The 26,257-nt window shown below is 39.1% G+C and overlaps 1 protein-coding gene across 3 annotated transcripts in view; it reads left to right on the top strand.

The window, feature by feature from the left end:
- The window catches only part of Asap (ArfGAP domain of ASAP), a 673,774-nt gene that overhangs the window by 535,668 nt on the left and 111,849 nt on the right, over nucleotides 1-26,257 (top strand). The gene's annotated exons all lie outside the window — the stretch shown is intronic.

Genomic DNA, 26,257 nt, shown 5'->3' on the forward strand with positions numbered 1-26,257 from the left:
TGCACCACCACCCCCAGGTCCCTTTCATTCTCTACCACTGTCAGTGTAGTACCACAGAGTTGATACGTTGCTCTGGGGTTGCTGTTTCCCATATGTAGTACTTTACATTTGTCAATGTTAAACTTCATTTGCCACCTCGAAGCCCATCTGCTCAACATTTCCAAATCCTGTTGCAGCAGCATAGTGTCAGTAGTGTCCTTGACAACCCTGCCAACCTTCGTATCGTCTGCAAACTTGGACATTAAGCCTGATATACCATCATCAATATCATTTACAAATACAGAAAACAATAAAGGCCCCAATACTGAACCCTGAGGGACTCCACTAATAACATTAGTCCACGATGAGCAGTGTCCATTGATTACCACTCTCTGTCTTCTCCCCCTCAACCACCCCTTTATCCATAGCAGCAACTTGCCTCCAATGCCACACTGCTCCAATTTGTGCAGCAGTCTTCCATGTGCAACAGTATCAAAAGCCTTTCTAAGATCCAAGTATATAATATCAAAGTTATTCCCTGCATCCAGTTCTTTTGTGACTGCATCATAGTATCCAATCAAATTGGTCAGGCAAGACTTCCCCTTAACAAAACCATGCTGTGTCCTAGCTATAACTGAAGTCTTGTCTAGATGATCCTGCAGTGCTTCTTTCACCAGTGCCTCCATTAATTTTCCGGGAACAGAAGTTAAACTCACAGGTCTATAATTACTTGTGTCAGCCTTTGATCCCCCTTTGTGAATTGGGGTCACATTTGCACATCTCCAGTCAATGGGTACCTCCCCTGAGTCCAAGGAAGCTCTCATAATTATGGCTAAGGGTTTGCTTACCTCCTTTGCTGCCTCCTTTAATATAACTGGATAGATCCCATCCACCCCAGGTGCCTTTCTTGTGTTTATCTTCAACAATTTCTCCTCCACTTTGCTCTCAGTTATTACAAGATTCTCTAGCTTACTGCTAGAGTTGAATACACCTCTGGCATTCCCCTCGCTGAATAACTCCTCATGTGTGAATGTCGATGCAAAATATTCATTTAGTTTGTTAGCTACCCGAGCAGGGTCATCAACAGTTGACCCATCGATCTCAAGTGGACCAATCTGATTCATCCCCTTCCTTCTAGAGTTTACATAAGTAAAGAACTCTTTGCTGTTTTTCTTCGCATCCCTTGCCAAGAATCTCTCGTAATCTGCCTTCGCCTGCCTAACCTCCTTTGTAACTTGGTTACAGATCAACTTGTATCTATCATAGGCGTCCGTGTCACGTGTTAATTTGTATGTATCCCATGCATTTTTCTTCTCTGCCATATGCCTCATTAGTTCATCTGACAACCATTTAGGCCTAAACCTTGAACAATATTTCTTAGTTGGTATGTAAAGCCTAGTAGCTTCCACGATAAGTTCTTTGAATGCTTCCCAGTTTGAATTTGCTGTTGGCAATATCATCAGTTGATCCCACTGTATAGAATTTAAATACTGTCTCAGTCCATTGTAGTCGCCTTTACGAAAGCAATACCCCTTCCCTTTACCCCTAATGGTAGTTACCTCTTTGAGTAACTCCCACTTCAGCACACTGTGATCACTGCCACCAAGTGGTTCATTTATCTGCAGATTCTTAATGCATGAAGAATCACTACTGATAATCAAATCAAGAGTATTACTCCCTCTAGTTGCCTCCCGAACATGCTGATGTAGAAAACAATCATCCAATAAATCCACAAAAGCCTTGCTACTGTGTGAGTGACCAGCCCCCAAATTCCAGTCAATATCTGGGAAATTAAAATCCCCCATTATAAGACTCTCTGATTTACTGGCCCACTCTATTTCTCCGAACAGTTTCTTATTATACTCATCAGAGTCATTAGGCCTATAGCACACTCCTACTCTCAATTTTGATCTCCCAATGCTTATGTCACACCAAACTGACTCGACACTGCACTGTCCAGCGATGTCGACTGGCTTCACTTCCTTGGATTTTATGTGTTTTTTAACTAATAGCATAACCCCTCCTCCCTTCGTATCCTGTCTATCCTTTCTGTAGACATTGTACTCCCCAAATTCCAGTTCTGCATTTCTTATATCTGTGTGACACCACGTCTCTGAAATCCCCACAATATCTGCCTTTGATGTTTTGAGCAATACCTCAAATTCATCAAATTTATTTACTAAACTCCTAGCATTGGTGTACACACAAGTATACATGCACCTGTTCTTTTTCTTAGCTACCCTAACACAACCCATGTGTTTACTTGTACCCCAATGATTCCCAGCAGTCTCTGAAATATCCTGCATCTTATTTTCCAGGCTGCGGCTCATTCCAATAGAAGCAGTGCAAGAATCACTTTCACCTCTGCCAGTGGCTACTGTTAATCTATTAGTCCTTGTATCCCCCCAATCTAGCAGTTTTCCGACCCACCTAACATTGCCTCGATAGCATCAGCAAACATTCTTGCACCCTTTCTATTTAAGTGTATCCCATCCCTGTAGAAGCAGTCTCTCCTGTTAACAAGTACAGACCAGGCTGAAAAAAATTCTACCCCTTGAGCCCTGCACAATCTTTCCAGGGCCGAATTGATTGACAGGGCTCTCATCATATACTCCCTCCTATCGTGTCTGGGCAGAATTGCAGACACTTTCAATTTCAACCCTAATTCACGGCTTTTTTTCATCAGTGACCTGTACTTACCTGTACTTGTTAATCTATTAGTCCTTGTATCCCCCCAATCTAGCAGTTTTCTGACCCACCTAACACTGCCTTGATAGCATCAGCAAAATAGGTGCCTCCGTAGCCAGGTGGGAAGGAGAAGCAGTGCGTAGCACACGCTTCTTGATTAGACCGGGGTTCGAGCCCGTCACCACCAAATACGGAGGATGCGGAAAGGTCAAGAAATGACCACCGCATATCCCGGAGCAATATGGCCTTAGTTGTTAATGCTCCTAAAAATCAAATAACAAAGCATCAGCAAACATTCTTGCACCCTTTCTATTTAAGTGTATCCCATCCCTGTAGAAGCAGTCTCTCCTGTTAACAAGTACAGACCAGTCTGAAAAAAATTCTACCCCTTGAGCCTTGCACAGTCCTTCCAGGGCCGAATTGATCGACAGGGCTCTCGTCATGTACTCCCTCCTATCGTGTCTGGGCAGAATTGCATACACTTTCAAATTCAACCCTAGTTCACGGCTGTTTTTCAACAGTGACCTGTACTTGTTAAGTAATTCCGCCGGTCTCCTACTCTTAATATCATTAGTGCCAACGTGTACAACTATATCACCTTTTGTGCCCTTAAAAGATGATATCCACTCTACAACGTCATCAACCTTTGCCCTTGGCAGACATACCTTGGTCCTGTTCCACCTATCCCTGTTACAAAGCATGTTTCCCGTTTCCCTGACAATAGAGTCACCAACAACTACTAGTGCCTTGGGGGCTGCCACTCTGTTGCACGATGACCAAGTGCAAGCTCTGGCATTGGTGTGGGCAGCTGAGAGCGTGATGGGCCCCCTCACTTTTAATCCTTCCAGGGCATCCACCCTGTCCTTTTTATCAAGTTTTGTCATAATGTAAAGCATATTAAATATGCAGAGCCCAACAGACATCAATTTAATGGCCATTTTCTGTTCTCACGTTTCACAATTGCTACAACACGTGATTTTTCTACAGAGAGGTTTTTTGAGGACTGTATTCAGAATCACCGTATTGCTCAACAAAAATTTCTTGCCTTCGGCTCCATTGATAACATGATGCTGACTCAGCAAATGGCATTCAGTAGTTTCTTGATAGTTTCTTGAGTGCATTGTCTTCTTTTAATTGCAAATTAGAAAGAAAACTTTTTTAACTTTTTCTAAATGGATATAACAATTTTTTTTTTCAATAAGTTAATGAAAGTAAGAAATGAGAGCAAGAAGTATCAGAAGCCACCTTTTATAGCTAAAAATATTTACCATATACTTGGTGCAATTCTATCATATAACATAGCTGATGCAAGCTTTCATTACTTTCACTAATTACGAATGATGTTAAGGGTACTACCATAAAAGACAACCATAATCTGAAGCACTTGGTTGTGTGACAAAGCTGTTGTTAGTTGTCATTGACTTTCACTGATCACGATTTTACCTGACATGAAGTCAGTACTCTTGCAGAGAATAGGGTTAAAAATCAAAAAGAAAAAGCTCATTGAATTGGCATTTATAAATAAAAAAAATTATACACTTTGCCAAGAATGCTAAGAAATTTTCCAACTCTTGTAATGAATTGTTGAATATTTTTGAAATGCTTACAAAAATGATACACTTTAATATCTGATAAAAATAACAGTTAAAAAAATAACACTGAACTCTACATGAAAACTGAGATCCAGGATACTGATAGTAATAAAAGACTCAATATTGTTCCTGTTTGAGGATCAGCAGCAGTGTGATAAACTTGATCAAGAGATGATAATGAATTTAAAAAAAAAAGCAATAAAAAAAAAACTTAATTCTATATCAAAGTAAGAGTCCAAGTTCCCAGATTTACTGACGGAAGGTTCTTGACACTTTCTATGTACTGCCATAACTATCACTGCAGATGAGTTGGCCTTGTTTTTCTTACTTCAGCAAAAGTCATCAAAGTTTCCCCAATTGCTAAGCTATGGGAGGAAGATGAGTTAACTGGTGCTCTAAGATTAAGAAAAGGTTATATGGAAGAAACATCCATCACATGAAAATACAAATAATTATGAGTTAGCAAGGTCCAAATTTGTAACTCTTATATATGCAGTGTTCATGAGTGTTCAAACAGATTCCCCTCTATAAAATAACTATTGCACATTAACTGTTAACTCAATTTCTGAAACTTTCAATATCTTCTCTAATATAGTCAAACTTTGAACAGTTATTGTTTGCTTATAATTCTACAGATGAAGAATCTGTCATGTACCATGCAACTATTTACCATTTCTGCCTTCTGCTTCTGAGTGCTGCTTTTTATTTCATGATGTAAACAATATATTGCTGAAACTGAAAATAGCACATTGGTGTGTTTGCTACAGAAATTAGACTAATAAGTGTTGTTTCGTTGAAAATAATGCATAAAAAAGACATTTTTAAACTTTAATTATCATATTTTTCATTAAAAAAAATCACATTTAATAAGTATTTCAGTCAATTAATAAAAGATCAAGCATTAGTGTACTTCAAACATAATTTTAAAAAAAAAGAAGCTTTTTCAGAAATAAAAAAACAAAGTTGGACACTTTAAGTGCTATGTAACCAAGTTTGTTACAATCAGGAACTCGAGCAACTGTCAGGTTAAAAAATTCAACAGTAAAATGCTACTTAAAGAAATTATTCCTGATGGAAAAATATGCATGACTGCCAAACATGGAACAATCGATGGTTTTTAGCCCACAAAAGGTCTCGTGAAAGACGATGTTGCCATGTTTTCAATATGTATTGTAACTCTTCTTGTGTGTTCACAGAAAATTTCAGGTTTGTAACTGTATTCTTCTCCTTTACAGAGTACATTGAAGTGTGGAAGGTGAATGAAAATGGCAACCTTTGAGAGAAAATCAAGCATCATGCAGTCATTGAATACCTTCATTTAAAGGAAATGTTGCCAAAAGAAATCAACAAAGACATGCAGCAAACATTAGGGTGATCTTGTCCTTCACAGTCAAAAACTGGATTTCAGAATGTAAGTGTGGATGAGACAGTGTTGAGGCCTATCAATATGTCGAAACCTGCAAATGTGGATGCCATTCATTACCTGATTGCGCAAGACCACAGATTAACATTGAAGCACATTGAGACAACGTTCAACATCTCCCACGAGTGAGCTCACAATGTTGTGATGAATGCTTTAGGAATGAAGGTTTCCTTGAGGTGGGTCTCTAAAGCACTGAATGCAAATCAGAAGTGGGAAAGATTGAGGAGGTTGTCATAAGATTGTGTAGCATTTTGAAGCTCAGTTTTTGGGGCGGTGTGTCACTATGGATGAAAAATGGTGCAACCATTTCAATCCTGAAACAAAACAATTGAAACAGTGTAAGTATCCCTCTTCTCCTTCCCCTCCTAAAAAGTTTCAAGTGCAGAAGGTGTGGTCATGGTTGATTTCCAGGACTGGCAATGCTGTGTATTATTCTAACTTACTGAGTTGTTTCCACAAAGAATTGAAGATCAAGAGGCATAGGAAATCAAAGGAGTCATCTTGCAGCAAGACAATGCACCAGCGCACACAGTGTTTGTGACTCGGGCAACTCTGTGACTATTGATTTGAGCTATTACAGCTTCTGCCCTGTTCACTGGATTTGGCTCCATTGGATTATTTTCTATTTCCAAATCTCAAAAATTACTTGAAAGGACAGAAATTCAACAGTGACAATGCTGTGATGGATGCAGTCAACCACTGGGTTGAGTCAAAATCTTCTGAATTTTGAGCAGATTACGAAAGCTAGTAGATTGTGCCAGAAAGTATGTTGACTTAAGGGTAAGCTGACCATAATTCCTTGAGGCCAAAACAGGACAGGGAGAAGAAATTTTGTTTAGAAAGAGCAGAAAAAAATGTTCAACAAAATGTTTTTAGGTCAACGTAGAGGTGGACTGCACATCAAGTTCATACCAAGAATAATTTTTGGATGAACATATTTTGCGGAACAAATTTTGGTCTTTTAAGATCTTATCGTAAAACATCACACTTCATATTACAATTTTACTTTAAAATTAACATGGCTTTCAAGGTTTCAACATTTAATCTTGATTTCTCCTTCGACCATATGCTATTATGCGAGGCAGTGTTAGGTGGGTCGGAAAACTGCTAGCTTTGGGGGAGACAAAGACCAATAGATTGACAGTAGCCACTGGCAGAGGTGAAAGAGATTCTTGCACTGCTTCTATTAGAATGAGCAGAAGCCTGAAAAACAAGATGCATGGTATTTCAGAGACTGCTGGGAGCCATTGTGGTACACGTAAACACATGGGTTGTGTTAGGGTAGCTAAGAATAGAAACAGGTGCAGGTATACTTGCGTGTACACCAATGCTAGGAGTTTAGTAAATAAATTTGTTGAATTTGAGGTATTGCTCAAAACATCGAAGGCAGATATTGTTGGGATATCAGAGACGTGGTGTCACACAGATATAAGGGATGTGGAACTGCAATTTGGGGAGTACAACGTCTACAGAAAGGATAGACAGGATAGGAAGGGGGGAGGTGTTATGCTATTAGTTAAGAAACACATAAAAACCAAGGAAGTGAAGCCAGTCGACATCGCTGGACAGTGCAGTGTGGAGTCAGTTTGGTGTGACATAAACATTGGGAGATCAAAATTGAGAGTAGGAGTGTGCTATAGGCCTAATGGCTCTGATGAGTATAATAAGGAACTGTACAGGGAAATAGAGTGGGCCAGTAAATCAGAGTCTTCTAATGGGGGATTTTAATTTCCCAGATATTGACTGGAATTTGGGGGCTGGTCACTCACACACTAGCAAGGCTTTTGTGGATTTATTGGATGATTGTTTACATCAGCATGTTCGGGAGGCAACTAGAGGGAGTAATACTCTTGATTTGATTATCAGCAGTGATTCCTCATGCATTAAGAATCTGCAGATAAATGAACCACTAGGTGGCAGTGATCACAGTGTGCTGAAGTGGGATTTACTCAAAGAGGTAACTACCATTAGGGGTAAAGGGAACGGTTATTGCTTCCGTAAAGGCGACTACGATGGACTGAGACAGTATTTAAATTCTATACAGTGGGACCAACTGATGATGTTACCAACAGCAAATTCAAAATGGGAAGCATTCAAAGAACTTATCTTGGAAGCTACTAGGCTTTACATACCAACTAAGAAATATTGTTCAAGGTTTAGGCCAAAATGGATGTCAGATGAACTAATGAGGCATATGGCAGAGAAGAAAAATGCATGGGATACTTACAAATTAACACATGACACAGAAGCCTATGATAGATACAAGTTGATATGCAACAAAGTTACAAAGGAGGTTAGGCAGGCGAAGGCAGATTACGAGAAATCCTTGGCAAGGGATGCAAAGAAAAACAGCAAAGAGTTCTTTACTTATGTAAACTCTAGAAGGAAAGGGATGAATCAGATTGGTCCACTTGATATTGATGGGTCAAGTGTTGATGATCCTGCTCAGGTAGCTAACAAACTAAATGAATATTTTGCATTGACATTCACACATGAGGAGTTATTCAGCGAGGGGAATGCCAGAGGTGTATTCAACTCTAGCAGTAAGTTTCAGAATCTTGAAATAACTGGGAGTAAAGTGGAGGAGAAACTGTTGAAGATAAACACAAGAAAGGCACCCGGGGTGGATGGGATCTATCCAGTTATATTAAAGGAGGCAGCAAAGGAAGTAAGCAAACCCTTAGCCATAATTATGAGAGCTTCCTTGGACTCAGGGGAGGTACCCATAGACTGGAAATGTGCAAATGTGACCCCAATTCACAAAGGAGGATCAAAGGCTGACACAAGTAATTATAGACCTGTGAGCTTAACTTCTGTTCCAGGAAAATTAATGGAGGCACTGGTTAAAGAAGCACTGCAGGATCATCTAGACAAGACTTCAGATATAGCTCAGACACAGCATGGTTTTGTTAAGGGGAAGTCTTGCCTGACCAACTTGATTGGATACTATGATGCAGTCACAAAAGAACTGGATGCAGGGAATAACTTTGATATTATATACTTGGATCTTAGAAAGGCTTTTGATACTGTTGCACATGGAAGACTGCTACACAAATTGGAGCAGTGTGACATTGGAGGCAAATTGCTGCTATGGATAAAGGGGTGGTTGAGGGGGAGAAGACAGAGAGTGGTAATCAATGGACACTGCTCATTGTGGACTGATGTTATTAGTGGAGTCCCTCAGGGCTCAGTGTTGGGTCCATTATTGTTTTCTGTATTTATAAATGATATTGATGATGGTATATCGGGATTAATGTCCAAATTTTCAGACGATACAAAGGTTGGCAGGGTTGTCAAGGACACTACTGACACTATGCTGCTGCAACAGGATCTGGAAAGGTTGAGCAGATGGGCTGAGAGGTGGCAAATGAAGTTTAACATTGACAAATGTAAAGTACTACACATGGGAAACAGCAACCCCAGAGCAACGTATCAACTCTGTGGTACAACACTGACAGTGGTAGAGAATGAAAGGGACTTGGGGGTGGTTGTGCAGGCAGATATGAAGTTCTCTGAGCAGTGCAGACGGGCTGCAAGAGTAGCTCATGGAGTATTGTCAATGATATACAGGAATTTTTCCAGCAGGGATAAGGAGGTGATTATTCCATTGTATAAGGCGATGGTCAGGCCACACCTAGAGTACTGTATACAGGTCTGGAGTCCTCATTTCAAGAAGGATGTAGAGCTACTGGAACGAGTACAGAGAAGGGCAACAAGATTAGTGAATGGAACAAAGGGGTGCTCTTACGAAGAAAGGCTTAAGTTTTGCAAATTACAGTGTCTGGAGACTAGGCACCAGCGAGGTGATCTGATAGAGGTGTATAAAGCCTTGAATGGATTAAGCATGCTCAATTGCTGATGGGATTCTTCCTCTATCTCAGAATAATCACCTGAGAGGGCATAAATTCAAATTGAGGAAAGACAGATGTAGGATAGACGTGCGGAAATTTGCCTTTAGCCAGCGGGTGGTTGGTTGGTGGAACAGACTTCCATCCCTTGTGGTGGAGGTTGATAGCCTAAATAAGTTTAAGGCTCAGCTGGACAGGTATTTTGAACGAACAGAGGGGTGAAGTGGAAGTGGTTTTTTTTTTTTTTTTTTTTGGCTGATGCTGCATAAGCTTGCTTTCTTGCATCAAATGCCTCTACTAATGCTAATGCTATTCATTATATGAAAATTACAAAAGAGTTACCTCGATATTTCTTCATAGGGTGTCTTCTATACTTAACTGTCCAGCACCAATTTTAAAATGATTTAAAATACATAAATTCTTTAAAATCATTAAATGTGTTCAATCCTCTTAGTACATGAATGATCTGAGACTCCCAGGATCATAGTCGAAAACACCAACCCAACCCCAGATCCATGAAACCTCAAGTGACTGAAGACATTATGTCAGATATTTAAAAATAGACGCTGATAAAATATATCGTGTAATAAACTGCTACATAAAAAATGCGACGATGAAAATAAATTATGATGAAATATTTTCCAAAACTTTCCTTTCTTAAGGAGACCAAGCTTTTCGACTTCCGTTGTGTTCACAGGTCGGAATACTAATGCATGATATGTGTATATTCCCCACAATATTTATGGGAGATTACTATGCATGTGTGTAAAAGGCCATGAATCTAAGATAAGAAATGGATGTCGTATGTTAATTGAGTTATTTTGTATTCTCATTTCCAAGGTGTCTGCAATTAGTAATTTTGTATAATTGTGTTGTATGCTTAAAACCTTAGCCTCATTGAACAGGAAAGTGTGATTCTCATTTATGGCATGGAAAGACAGTTCTGATGCTGTGGCTCAAAATTCTCTAACCGACACAGCCTGTTGTTTAAGACATGTGTCCAAAAGACACCTTGTTGATCCCTAAGAAGAATTCCCCTTATTCACATAAGAGGAATCACATTATGGAAAATATTCTCTCCATTGAAGCTATACTTCCAGGCACCTGTATCTATGGTTACATGAATGACTTCTATCTATGATGGCAGCCCTCTTATGATATAATCATGATTATAGGTTATGTTGTGCCAATATTTAAGCATTTTTTAAAGTTTTATTTTTAAAAATGGGACAGAAACGATATTTTTACTAAAACAACGGGACGGCCGAATGTAGCAAAAAAACAGCACTATCCTGTTGAAAACGGGACATATGTCAGCCTACTTAAGGGGTGACTATGTTAAAAAATAAATCGGTTTCCACAACTATCCAACATCCTTCCATGAGAGGCTAGAAACTTTTTAACGTCTCCACTATAAAATACAACCAGCTCATATTTTGTATTAAATTTAGTTATTAAAATGTCCAGTTTTTATATTCTTGGATTAACTAATATTTTTAATCACTGTCAAAATAAGAAATAGTTTCTTAAGTCATAGTCATTATGTAGAGTCCTTTCTGTTCATAAAAATAAACATCCAGGTTCAAACTTCTGTCCAAATTCTATAATATTAATGGTGATATTTTGCACTTTATACAGGAATCATTGCATAATCATACTACCCTTATCAATGATTCTGACTCTCAAATAATGCACAGAGTGATTTTAATGATTCCCTAAGGCAGAAATTTATATGCCCTTCATTTTTCAGCAATTCTCCCTCTCCCCTCATTCAGGATAATATCCCAAAAACTGGTTCTGCAGATGATTTGAAAATCTGGGCTATCTCTGATTCATTAGTGTTCTTCTTCTTTGGTCCTTAGCTGGCAGCTGGGGGAGGCGGTTGGCCACGCAACCAGTATGCTGCTGTAGGTGCCGCAGGGTTTCGGACTTGCTCTGTGATGTTCTTCCATACCTTACGATCCATGGCTTCAGTCCTGGCCTGGTTAAGGTCGAGACGTCGGCTCTTCAAGTCATCTTCCACTTGCTTGGCCCACGTTTTCCTAGGCGCGGTCCGTTGGATGCTCCATTGGGTGGGTCGTTGTCTCCAAAGGAGTGTGGATGGTATTCTGTTCGTGCCCATTCTACATACGTGGCCAAACCATCTGAGCCTTCGCTTCTGGATTTGGTCGGCAATGGTTGGTTGCTGTTGGCATCTGCCGCGGATGGTATCATTAGTGATGCGGTCGCGAAGAGAGATGCCCAAGATCTGCCGCAGGCATCGCATTTGGAATACCTCAAGTTTGTTCAAATCTAACTTGAGACAAATCCATGTTTCCGATCCGTAAAGAAGAATGGGCAGGATCAAAGTCCGGAAGAGTCGGATTTTAGTCTTTGTGGAAATGTTGGTCCTCTTCCACAGACACCATTTGAGCGAGGCGAACGCAGTGGCCGCCTGTCCAATTCTGCTGTGGATTTCCATGGTGGATGCAACTTTCTTCTCCTGGACCAGCGACCCAAGGTATTTAAAGTCCTGCACTTGCTCGATCTGGACGCCTTCGAGATAGATGGTGGCTTGCGACCCATCTGTTGTCAGGGCCTTTGTCTTACCAGCATTGATCTTCAAACCGTATGGCCGGGCAATGTGGGCAATGTAGTAGAGGATGTCCGTGGCTTCAGCGTCGTTACCGGCAAGGATAGCACTATCATCAGCAAACATCAGGTCAGTCACATAGTGATCCTTATCATATTGTATGCCCTGTCTGTTTCTGAATGCTTGCCTCATAATGGCGTCGACCACGATGTTGAAAAGCAACGGGGAGGCTACATCCCCTTGGCGGACTCCAGTTTGGATGGTAAATTCCTCAGATAAATCATTCTGGATGCGCACCTGGCTGGTTAAACCGTTGTATGCAGTTTGGAGGAGTGTGATGACTTTTCGAGGTACATGTTCAACCTCTAGTAGTTTCCATAAGGCAGGCCGGTGGACACAGTCGAAAGCAGACTTAAAGTCAATGAAAACAATGACGGTTTGCTGTCCACACCGGATCCTCTCCTCCATCAGCTGACGAATGGCAAAGATTTGATCACAGCATCCTCGCCCGGGTCTAAATCCTGCCTGTTCTTCTCGACTGGTTTGCTCGCGATGTTTTTGCAGTCTTGACTGGATGATCTTCATAAAGACCTTTCCGATGATGGAAAGGAGGCTGATGCCACGGTAGTTCTTGCAGTCCTGGTTATCACCTTTCTTGTGGATCGGTACGATAATGGCTTTCCTCCATGTTAACAGAATTTGTTCAGTGCACCAGATGGTTTTGAGGAGTGAGTGTAGTCGGCGAAGCAGTACATCTCCCCCGGCTTTGATCGCTTCTGTGGTGACTTGGTCCACTCCTGGTGCCCTGCCATTCTTCAGGGATTGTATGGCTGCTTTCACTTTTTGGATTCAGGGGAGGTTCCCACGGACTGGAGATGTGCAAATGTATCCCCAATTCACAAAGGAGGTTCGAAGGGTGACACGAATAATTACAGACCAGTTAGTTTAACTTCTGTTCCGGGTAAAATAATGGAGTCACTGGTTAAAGATGCATTGCAGGATCATCTAGACAAGACTGCAGCAATAATTCAGACACAGCATGGGTTTGTTAAGGGAAAGTCTTGTCTGACAAATTTGATTGGTTATTATGATGTGGTCACAAAGGAACTGGATGCAAAAAATAATTTTGATATCATATACTTGGATTTCAGGAAAGCTTTTGACACTGTTGCGCATGGAAGACTACTGTACAAATTGGAGCAGAATGGTATTAAGGGTAAGTTGCTACAATGGATAAAAGGATGGTTAAGTGGGAGAAGACAGAGGGTGGTAATCAATGGGTGCTGCTCTTCGTGGACTAATGTTATTAGTGGAGTCCCACAGGGTTCGGTGTTGGGTCCACTGTTGTTTTGTATATTTATCAATGATATTGATGAAGGTATATCAGGCTTAATGTCGAAGTTTGCAGATGACACGAAGGTTGGCAGGGTTGTTAATGACAGTAATGGCAGTGTGCTACTGCAACAGGATCTAGATAATTTGGGCAGATGGGCTAAGAAGTGGCAACTGAAGTTTAACCTTGACAAATGCAAAGTACTGCATATGGGTAGAAGTAACCCCAGAGAAACGTACCAACTGTGTGGTACTACACTTAAGGTGGTAGAAAATGAAAAAGACCTGGGAGTAATTGTGCAGTCAGATATGAAGTTTTCTGAGCAATGTAGACAGGCTGCTAGGGCAGGTCATGGGGTTTTGTCAATGATATATAGGAATTTTGCTAGCAGGGAAAAGGAGGTGATTGTCCCTCTGTATAAGGCAATGGTCAGGCCACGCCTTGAGTACTGCGTACAGGTCTGGAGGCCTCATTTTAGGAAGGATGTAGATTTTCTTGAGCGTGTACAGAGAAGAGCAACACGATTGGTGAGGGGAATGAAGGGATCCTCTTACCAAGAGAGGCTTAAGTTCTGCAAATTGCAGTGGCTGGAGACTAGGCACCTGCGCGGTGATCTGATTGAGGTCTATAAGGCCTTGAATGGGTTGAGCACGCTGAATTCTGATGGGATCCTCCCACTTGTTCAGAATACGAACCTACGGGGACATAAGTTCAAATTAAGAAAGGATAGATGTAGAATAGATGTGCGGAAATTTGCCTTTAGCCAGCGGGTGGTTAATTGCTGGAACAAACTTCCATCTGTCGTTGTGGAAGTTGATAGGTTAAATAAATTTAAGGAGGAACTGGACAGGCAATTGGAGGGTATGGTGTGATTTTTTTTTGGCTGATGCTGCATAAGCTCCTACACTTGCTTTCTTGCATCAGGTGCCACTACTACTACTACTACTACTTCTTCTACTGTAGGCTCAACATCGACCATGGAGACCTCAGGGGGGTCGATCGAGAGTGCTGTTGCTGGCGGTCCCTGAGGTGGGTCGTGATTATACAAAGCTTTGAAGAATTCACTCCACCGTTGCAGGCGTTCGGATGGTGATCGCACGAAGGTCCCATCAGCATTCTTGATGTTGTCACTAGTCAATTTGGTCTTTCCACTCAGACATCTGAGGGTGCGGTAGAGAGTGTGGTACTCGTTTTTGGATGCCGCCACTTCAAGATCGTCTGCCACTTGGTTCCAGTATGCTTCTCTTTCTGCTGTCATTCTTTGTCGGACTTCTCGGTTTAGCTGCCGGTACCGTTCAAAGTCGACCAACTTTGCCTGTTTCCATTTGTCCACGAGGTCGAGGCACTCGTCTGATATCCATAGTTGCGTTCGACGTCGGGCAGGTGGACATAGGGGCTTGGCACATTCCAGGATGGCATCAGAGATCTGCTTTTCTTCTTCATTTATATCCTCGGGCACAGCCAGCATCTCGAAGCGGTTGGATAGGGCGATCTGATATGCCTGTTTGTTGGCAGCATTCATTAGCTGCCTCCAGCCCAGCTTGGCTGACCGAGATGATCTTTTTGCATGCCGTAATTTGAGCTGCACTTTAGCCCGGATGAGGTAGTGATCAGATCCGCAATCAGGTCCCCTCATGGCACGAACGTCCATGAGTGATGAGCGAAATCTGGCATTGATCAAAATGTAGTCCAGGATTGCTGAGTCCTTGCCAGATGGATTTTGCCATGTAAGTGGATGTTTTTGAGGGTGCTGGAAATGGCTGTTTCCAATGATCATTAGTGTTATTAATTGAAGCTTTATAGCTTCAATTAATAAACCTAAAAAATGATGCACTTAATAAAACCTGTATCTACTTTAATGTTATTAGTTTAGAAATCAATCCAAATAAATCTACACACATACAAGGGGTATCAAAACATTTTTCTTTGACCTTCTGTGTATTCTATGAATGTTATGTTTTATTGACTGTATTGCTTGTTTTTTAGTAATATATACCAGAAGTTTCATTGCTCTAACTCTTTCTGTTTGAAAGCTGAATGTGTGACAGAGTGTTATTATGGATAAAGTTGAATATAGATTATTTTCAAATTCCTGTTTTTGCAAGGCAAACAGCCAAAGACTATCCATGAAGATATGTCTATGGTGTATGGAAATAACTGTCCATCTTATAACATTGTAAAAATTGATGGAGGCAATTATTAAAGTGTGACTGAGAGAGCATCCATGATGGCGTAAGAAGTGGGCAGCCATCCATGTCACACAGCCGCTGAATTCATTGAGTAAATTGAGCAGCCATCCATGTCACACAGCCGCTGAATTCATTGAGTAAATTGAGCAGCCATCCATGTCACACAGCCGCTGAATTCATTGAGTAAATTGAGCAGCTGATCCTCAGTGACTGCCAGATTATGATTAAACAGATAGTTGCTGAGACTGGGTAAGCTATGTTTCAGTGGAGAGCATAATTCACAATGATTTGGCTATGAATAAGGTCTTCAGCCTAGGAGTCCTCTCTCTCTCTCTCTCACACACAAAGCAAAAAGACAAGCCTGTTCTGCTGAATTGATCACCATGTGTGATGGTGATCCTGACCTGTTTTTCCCCGTTTGGTGACTATGAATGGATCATGGCTACATCGCTTAGACCCAGCTGTTCGCAAACTGTGCGTCGTGATGCCCTGGGGAGGCACCATAAAATACCAAGGGCATCACGAACAATGTAATAGTTTATGTAAGATTTCTGGCAAATATTAAAAATGTATTAAGAATGATTTTTTTTACTATTAGATATCTACTGCTATTTGATCTGTGTTATGAAGTTCGATTTTCAGCATTGGCAGTCATTAAATCTAAGTACAGATCAAAATTAAATGTTGAAAAAGAATTACATGTTGCTATTTCGAAAATGATGCATAGGTTTCATGAATTATGCAATAAAAAGCAAGCACAAACATCACATTAATATTTTTTAGGAATAAAATTAATATCCCGATTATTATTTCATGTATTCATAATTATTGTATTAACATATTAAAAATAAGAAATTTTCACAATTATAGATGTTTTACTTCAAGGGAGATACTGGGAAAATTTTACAGGTCAAGGGAGGTGTGGGCTCAGAAATTGAGAACTGCTGGCTGAGACCCAGAAACAAAACAGTTTGCAAAACAGAAAACATTCATCATCACCAACTCCCAAAAAGGCAAGAGTGCATCCATCTGCAGTGAATTGTTGCTTCCAGTTTTTTGAGATGAGATGAGCATTATTCTCACAGATTACCTGAAGGGTACCACCATCAGTGCACATTACTACAGCAACTTACTGAAGCAGTTACTTGCAGCAATTAAGAAAAAGTGACACAAAATGCTCAGCAAGGAGTTGCTGTTGCTTCATTACAACTCTTTTGTATTTTGTATGTAAATTGTTTATCTGTACTTTGTTGTCAACAGCTATGAATGTTATGTGATGCTTATGTTACTTCTGTTAGTAATTTGCTATTTTTTTCTATATATATTTAATTTTTTTTAACCTTACCTTGTCATGTAAGCCCCTCTGACCTGTGTGTCATCCAAAGTTGGTTGGTAATGTTGTATCTTGAATACTGAGTAATAAACTAATATTTATTTATTTTATTTGCTAACTTAACTTTTCTTAATAAAACTGGCCCATCCGACTAGTTTAGGAAATTGGGATAAATTAATAAAATTTTTATTTCCAATTTGCAGTTAAAACAAGACAATATGCTCATAAAACTGTCAGGTGCTGCTGATCACAATTTTCCATGCCTGCATTGTGCTATCAATGAAAATGCTGATGAGCAAATGTGTCATGCATTGTTCTATCAGAGTAGAGTCCCAAAAAACTTTCCTGGGATTAATAATATGTATAATCATAATTTTATTTCTGTAAATGTGACCTCTTTCAAGTTATGCAAGAACTGTGCTTCTCTAGTTACATTATATCTTAGATATAGATGGATGTACCTTTCACTCGGTTTCCATCTTTCTTCGTTTTTTTTCCCCCATGGGATATGCTTGTCTGCACTATACAGTACCTATCCTTCATAAGGTGTATGAGCTTATTTCAATATGTACACTAAATAATTGCAAAGAAATTAAAATATTACTCTAATATGTTATTTATTTTTAAAAAAATATTGATATAAAATATTTGTCCACAAATCACCTTTACAAAACATAAAACATTATGTGAATAAGATACATGATTCAAACCTGAAACCACTTCGGATAATTTCAACTTTTTATTTACCAACAAAATTTCATCCTCTTCTTTTTTGTCATCAATCAACAACTTCTGTACAAGCTGCAACTTGAATGGTTTCATCCTCAGATGCAACATAGCACATTATGTGCTAAACTGTGGCATGTTAAGCTCACAACTGGCATATCGTATGGATTTCCCTGGACTTTGCATAAAACTTTATTGAATCTGCTGCACTGCACCCTCACTGAACTTTTGTTCACAGGATGATTGCATAAACAGGTGCCCTTTATGAATTTTCTGTACCATTGCAGAACTGTAGGCTCAAAATTTGTGCATAACAGAGTACACTTCATTGAAACAAAGTATACACTGCATCTCCTCACTTGACTTGGCGCATTATAGCCTTAGATGCTAATGCTCCATAAAACCCTAAAACAAACAAACAAACAAGCATCTCCTCATGTTGGCAAATTCTCCATGATTACAATTTTGCATTTATGCATATTATTACTGCAGCATGCACATTTTCCAGTTTGTGAATTAAAACATGAAGATATTCTGTATCACCTGAAATGGTTTCAGGTTTGTATCGTATATCCTATTCACACATTAATGTTTTACTTTTGTTAAAGGAGGTTTGTGGACATCCTGTACTTAATTTTATCTTACATGAAAGGATTTAATATGGCATATAAAATCTTTAAGGGATTAAAGTGGACCCAGTGTGATGTGTGCAGATGCAAAGTTACACAATGCAAATGGAGCCTGTACACTGTCACAAATTGTTCCCACTCACAAAGTGTGCTGTTATGTCAGCTGCGATAAAATAGTTACAATGAAGTTATAAACTCTTCTGGCCTCAGCCATCCAGAGTATAAATGGACATTTAACTCTGGATGGCTGAATATTCATATTAGTATTTATATTAGCTGTAAAGAACCTTTAAGATTGTATAGTTGGACTGGCTTTGGTATATAATAATAATATAATGGCAGAGAAAGTATAGACTTTTGAAATTGTTGATCCTGTGATATACAAATTTTATGGAATCACCTGCAGCATTTGGACATGTCCCATTGTGTAATAAGGCAAAATACAAGGGGTATCAAAAAGTTTTTCCCCTGACCTATACATTTATCAAAATTCACAGGAGGTCAGGAATCACAGAAGATGAATATCAATCCATTATCGGTTCCTGTTTTTGCTACCTTTGTTATCTTGCCACATTCCTGCTTATTCCCCTGACTTTGCATCTTCTAACTCCTTCCTCTTTCTACCTACAGCTGAAATCTTTTTAACATGAAAGCATTTTTTTTTGGCAATGCAGAGGTAATTTCTGCAACAGAAGCATGGTTTAAAGAGTAAAGTGAGACCTTCAGAAAATGGCATAAGGTGAGAAATGTGTGTTGCTTTTGGTAATGATTATGTAGAGAAGGAGTAATATATGTTCCAAATCTCAACCTCCTGGCACACATAGAACATGATCAGAGGGAAAACCTTTTGATACCTCCCCATATGTTTTCAATATAAAATTTTAATGGTTTCTGCCAAAACCAAGCTATCACAAGCTATTGGACATTCCAATCATGTGGAAGTGATATCATTTTAAGACCTTTTTAAAATGAAAATTTTAATGTCTGAATGGCCTGTGGTGTTTAATGTCTTAGTGGCCATGAAAATGTCTTAATGGCCTGTCATAATTGTTCCAGAATTTTGCCATAATGATTAGGCATTCATCGTACTCTGAGGTACTGAGAATACCTCAGTGTGGATAGCCCCACACTGAGGTATTCTTTTGCCTTGCCAATAAGTTTTGGCACCCCTTTTCATCAGTTTTGAAACCTACCAATTCAACACATTTTAAACTCTGGGGAATTAGATAAGTTCTTAAATAAGAGAGAAAATCTGCATTACATTATAATTATAAAGGGTGTCTCAAAAATACATGGCATAACTTCAGGAATGAGTTCCTCATATGTAGACAAAAAAATATTTTATATCAACATAGTTCCAGAAATGCTTGGTTCCTGAGTTATTAACTGGAATGTCTTATCCTGCATGTGATTTCCTTCATCACAGGGTACTGACAGAATCTGGTGGTTTCCCATTCCGACCATGTACTCAAATCAGGAGCAAGCAGATATGCACTTTATGTATGGTTTGGTAGACGGCAATGCTCTGGAGGCTCGTCGTTTATACCACAAAAGGTTCCCAGAACAAAGTTGTCCAGACAGGAAAATGTTTGAAGGTATCCATCGCCGCCTTTGTGAACATGGGACCTTTACACCTCATGCTGCCGATAGAGGACAACCAAGATCTATGAATCCTGAAGTAGAGGAGGAGATTTTGGATGTTGTGCATGCCACTCCTGGAATCAGCACACGCAGAATAGCAATGCAGTTGGCTGTTCAACTATTTGGAGTGTTGCGAGAACACCAACTTTATCCTTACCATCTGCAACGGGTACAGGCCTTGTCACCAGCAGATTACTCTGTGCAAGTAATGTTCTGCCAGTGGTTCTTGCACTGGTGTGGTACAATTCCTCACTTTCCTGCCTTAGCGATATTTACAGATGAAGCACAGTTCACACAAGAGGGAATCCAAAACTTTCACAATCAGCATGTATGGGCTGAGGAAAACCCACATGCAATTCTTTCATCACATCACCAACAGCGGTTCACTCTCAACATATGGGCAGGTGTTTTTGGTGATAAGTTATTTGGGCCCCATGTACTTCCAAACAAACTCACAGGGCAGGCATACAGAAACTTTCTGGAAAACAACATGCCTGATTTCTTGGATGACACGCCACTGATCATTCATCAACAAGCACACTTCATGCATGATGGCGCTCCCACACATTTCAGCCACCTAGCCCACAATTACCTGAATCGAAGGTTTCCTGGTCTGGTGAATAGGTAGAATTGGACCAAATGCCTGGCCTCCACGCCACTTGATTTAAACCCACTAGATTTCTTCTTGTGGGGCCATTTAAAGTCATTGGTGTATTTGACTCCTGTAGCTGATGTGGAAACTCTCCGCAATCGAATTTTTTGCAGGTTGTGAGACAATACAAAACATGCCAGGAATTTGGCATCGTCTTTGTGGCCGACCGGGCTAGCTAGGTGGGTAATGTGCCTGCCTGGCAACCCAAAGGTCGCGGGTTTGAATCCTGCCTCGGGCTTGGATCACAGTAAAATGCAAAAACCTTGGGAGGTGCATTATGGCCACAGAAGCTGATGCGGCAACAACTAACAAAAAAAAAAAAAAAAAAAAATCATCTTCGCGAGTCCATGAGACGTCAATGTGAGGCCTGTATTCAGGCAGAAGGTGGACATTTTGAACAATTACTATAAGGTGATGTGAATATTTAAGTGTCATAGACAGACCTTCAAAACTCGGAAACCAAGCGTTTCCGGAACTACGTTGATATAAAATATTTTTATTGTCTACATATGAGGAACTCATTCCTGAAATTATGCTGTGTATTTTTGAGACACCCTGTATATTGTTGAAAACAGTTAGAAAATGTACTTTAATATATACCTTATTTTCTTGAATACCCTTCAGTACACTCAAACCCCATTTTTTTTTAAGACATGAAGTAGATGCTGATAGAAAGGTGGAAGGGAATGAAGGAAATTCTACACATTTTAGCTTTGAATATTCTGTGACATTTTTTATTTGATGGTCCTTCTGATTACTTATGAACTGTGGTACAAGGTGGTTACAGAATTCCATTATACTGCCCATTAGCAAGCTTGCATTTTCTGCATTGATGTTTGTCTGCCCATCCATTGAGTAGCAGAACATTTGGATTCACACAGTAAAATGGATTTTCTTTAAATATTCACAAGATGCAAGCTACCTGAGTAAAAGTCAGAGAAATAGAAAGAATACTGCAGAATCATCAGATCTAAAAATCTAGCAAAATGACAAATGGAATAAACAGCACCAGTTAAACAACAAACAGTCAAATGAAAGTTAAACATCTAAAATGTCATCAAACTTGTTATTTATTGTCATTTTAGATGTTTAAAAAATTTAAACATCAAAAATGCATCTAAAATCTTATTTTTTAGATAAACAATTTTCTTTATGGATTAATCATATCAGTGGAATTGAAGCATTTGTGGTAGCAAAAAATAGTGAAACAGTTCTTCAGTTAATGAAAATGATAGCAGATAAAAAAATATACCTTTGAACCAGGGTACATTCAATTTAATTCATTGTGAAAATTTCCAACTAACTAACTATTGTTTCACGTACTTCTGTTTGTACTACAGGATCTTAATACTCGCGCCTCCGTAGCCAGGTGGGAAGGAGCAGCAGTGCATAGCACACGCTTCTTGATTAGACCGGGGTTCGAGCCCGTCGCCACCAAATATGAAGGATGCGGAAAGGTCAGGGAATGACCACCGCATATCCCGGAGCAATATGGCCTTAGTTGCTAATGCTCCTAAAAACCAAACAACAATCTTAATACTCAAACCAGCATAAATAATACCAAAGCATATTGCCAAAATTACCATGCTGCCAGGTTGACAACTACAGAGAAACTGATGGGTGAATATGGTAATTAGCATTACTAGTAATAAAGGAAATCGAGGCAGACTTTAATTTTTTTTTTATTATTTATTTATTTTTTAAATAAAAAGTCACCTAGTTTCCTTCAAGTATCTTTCCATATGTTTCTTAAATTTACATAAATTCTCTAGTTCTTCAAGTTCAGATGTTAATTTATTCTTCAACAGTTAATAATGCTTTGGCTAAAAGAGAACAACTACCTGTCCTAAATTTAATAGTCATGTCCAGTAGATTCACATCCTTCCTGAAATGGAGATTCCAAACCTATATAATAAAACTCAGGATGTGGCCTAACAAAGGCTTTATATAATAATTATATCCTTATCCCTACCAAAAAAATTACTATACATATACATCATGGATAAAAACCCTTGACATGAGCACCTGTTCATGGTGAGGGGACCTCCCAGTCTTCTAAATTAGCATCACTGGAATCCAGTGCCCATACCTTGGTTCCAGGATTACATCATTGGAATCTGGCATGTGCACCATAACCCATGGAAACTTGGAAAGGGAGATCCTTGGTGAGTGGGTGGGGGCAGAGGTCTAATTCATCATTTTGGCCTGTGCTTTGATATGATGGGAGGTCCCAGACTGACCTGACTGGGATCAATTGACTTCAGTTTTTACTACTAATATCAACTGCATTTCAATAGGTCTCCTTTCCTTTTGTCCTAGGACAGGGTCAAGGCTTATTGGAAAAGTGGGTATAATGCTCTAACTGAACTTAGTGTCCCAATAGTGCACATCAGAAATTTTATTTTACTTTTTTTCTGAGTAATTTAAATGCGTCCTCTTTTGGTGCCCCAAAATGGCCACTACCTAATCAATCAGTTGATAGAAAAACCTCTGCAAAAAAAGACCCAGAAGACACCATCACTGACACCACTTTTCTTCATTCTCTATTCCACTGGAGAGCAGGCAATCAGAAAAGTATCATCCTTCTTCATCCAGAAAGGATTAGAATGGTTTTCAGATCTCCAAAATCTGTGAAAACAGATGCATTCTGGAGACGTTTTAGTTGAAATTTTGTATCCAAAAACATGAACAGAAAATTCTGAAAGCCACATTGATGAGGGAATACCTATCATCGTAACCCCCATAAAACTGTGTTCACATGGTGTCATATCAGAATGGGACCTTCTTCATGTCTCTGAAGAAGAAATTCATTGAATGGTATTTCAATGGATTCTGTCAGAATTTTGATGATATCAAGGCCCTTCTCCATAGGCATAATCCAGTGTGCCTTTGTTTGCAGGAGACATATCTGAAGGCAAATGAAGACCTTATGTTACATAATATCAGTATAATACATGAAGACAAAATTGGGATGGACCTGCTCATGGTGGAGTTACCATCCTAGTGGCCAACTATATCCCTTTCCCAAGTAATTCCTCCTAGAACCACCATAGAGACAGTTGCCATTTGCCTCTTCATAGGGTTTCTTTTAACAATTTGTTCAGTATATTTGCTACCTGGGATCAATGTCTCCCAGACAGACTTTGATGATCTCATTACACAACTGCTTGCTCCTCTTCTCTTATTAGATCTTAATGGACATAATACCGTATGGCGTAGTACAAATACTAATATGAGGAGCTATAAAATAGAGCACACGCTTGAAAATAATCAGCTCTTTCCTACATATAGAAACTAACACCTTTCTTCATATGCCTACCCATATTTTTACTGCCAGTGATCTCTATCTGCTCCCCCCCCTTTGTTCACATGTGAGGTTTAAAAAAATTCCAATCTGTGATATCTCTTCTGACAGAAAACGATCATGTCAGCCATTAAGTATATCTCAGTGGAAGTTTGATCAAGCTAACTAGAATGCCTTTGGACATCTGACAGTTTGACATCACAAAAGTCAGTCAAGAGCCCATCAATGATATAGTTACATACATTAGAGAAGGTATTGTCAACACAGCAGAAGTTGCAATTCCGAAAATGCCTACACGGTTTTAGCCATTTTCAAAAACCCTGCTGAAATTCAGAATACATAGCACAAGAAAATCCCAAAACAAAATGTGGCAGATATTCTGCTGACATCCCATCAGCAAAAATTGAATATCCTTGAAATGTACAAAAGCATGCTATATTCAATGTCAGAGCCAAGGGGAATCTTGGATCTGCTTTACCTCCTCCATAACCCAGGCTGCTAGCTCAAAAGTAGTTCAGGATAAGATTCGGAAAATGAAGGGAAAATATCGACTATGCCTTTCAGTGATCCTAAAGAAAAAAATGGATGCCCAGTTGCAGATACAACTGCAGTTGCAAATACTCTTGGGGAACTGTTTGGCAAAAATCTTAGCAGTAACATCATTTCCCCCCCCCCCATAGTTCTTGGCCCTAAAAGGGAAAAGTGAGAAATATTCATTAAACTTCTTTCCAAACGGGCTTGAACCTTACAACAAGCTCTTGCACGGAAAGATTTAATTAATTAGTGGCACTCTTTCTCTCACAAGCAGTGCTGTGGGCCATACAACATCCACTGTGAAATGATAAACCTCTCTTCAACACAATCTAAGGATCAGCTTTTAGTCATATTTAATAGAATCTTTCTTGGAAAAGAACATCCAGATTCCTGGAGGTAGGCAATAATTCTTGCCTTCCCAAAACCAGGAAAGGATCCTAGAAATCCAAGTAACTATCATCCATTTTTCTGACAAGCTGTTAACGCAATGTCCTGGAAAGAATGGTTAATGCTCGCCTTATATGGTATTTGGAAACAAATGCTTTCCAGGAGACCAGACTTAATGTATATTCATGATGCTTTCATTAAATCCAGGCAACTGGTGTCAGTTTTCTTTGATATTGAAAAAACGTACAACGCAGCCTGGCGATTTGTCACATTACAAGATCTCCAGAACTTTAGGATTAGAGGTCACCTTCCTGTTTTTATTAAAAACTTCTATGTAATTCTGTCTATCTGAGGAGAGAATATAACATCTCCCAAAAAGCAAAACAGAATTCTAATGCAGTGACAACAATAAATTATCTTGAATTATTTCAACTCTTGCATTGAGAGAAATGAGGGGGAGAGAAAAGAAAAAAATCTTTTCCTTTAATTTTCTGTTTTGGGTCAATGCAGTTCAGTACATAAAGGTTATATCTGCACGTAACTTTCATTACCTGTTTAATCATATTTTTTTTTTTTTTTTTTTTTTTTTTCCCCCCCATGCACTGCTTGGTTATTTATTTGGACTCAATTTATTATTCGCTATTTAGCAGCAAGTTGCTAATTCCAGTAAAAATCAAAATAATCTGTCTAGTAATGCCCTAGAGTTTTTTGTGAATAATGGGCTTACTCTTTTAGTTATGTTATTCAGTTAAAAACAAAATTAGTAATTTTAAGTTGATTTGCAGATAACAATATCAGATAACAATCATTTTTAAAAACAAATGTTTTTAGAAATGATCTCAGCCTGTCACTGTCTCAGAAGTGATACACTTGTAGCATTAATTATTAAATGTTCATCTGTTCTAAAGGTTGATGTTTTTGAGATGAAAAACTGGAATTTCATAGTAATAAAATGCTTAGAATTTTCTATGTAGCAAGCATACTTGCCACTGGTTATGACTGTTCATAGATGCTGAGGCATTTACAAATAGCCTTAAAATCATTTGAGTATGGATTAGAGTATTGCCACACTAAAATTTGGTATTTTTATTAGAAAGCAAAGAATGTTTTTTATGGTGCTGATTTATTGTGACATTTTTCGTGGTTGCATAAGAATGCAGCCTTATGTTTGGCTGTGGTTTCCCAAGATTTTATTTAATTTATAAAGTGAAACTCCTTAAAATTGATTTCACATTTCAGTTCTTTCTACTTTTAAGCAAAATTATTTTTCTTTGTTCATTAAACAAATAGAATAATTAACTTGTTGAATTCTAATCTCAAGTATTTAGAGTAAATGCAGTATGTAGGGATTATGTTACCATGCAGAAGCATGTGTGGTATGCATAAACTAATGATAAAACTATTACTTTGGATAACGTAAAATGGGA

The sequence above is a fragment of the Mastigoproctus giganteus genome, chromosome 6, assembly GCF_048544385.1.
Source record: "Mastigoproctus giganteus isolate SK-2022 chromosome 6, ASM4854438v1, whole genome shotgun sequence".
In the NCBI taxonomy this organism is placed as follows: Eukaryota; Metazoa; Arthropoda; class Arachnida; order Uropygi; family Thelyphonidae; genus Mastigoproctus; species Mastigoproctus giganteus.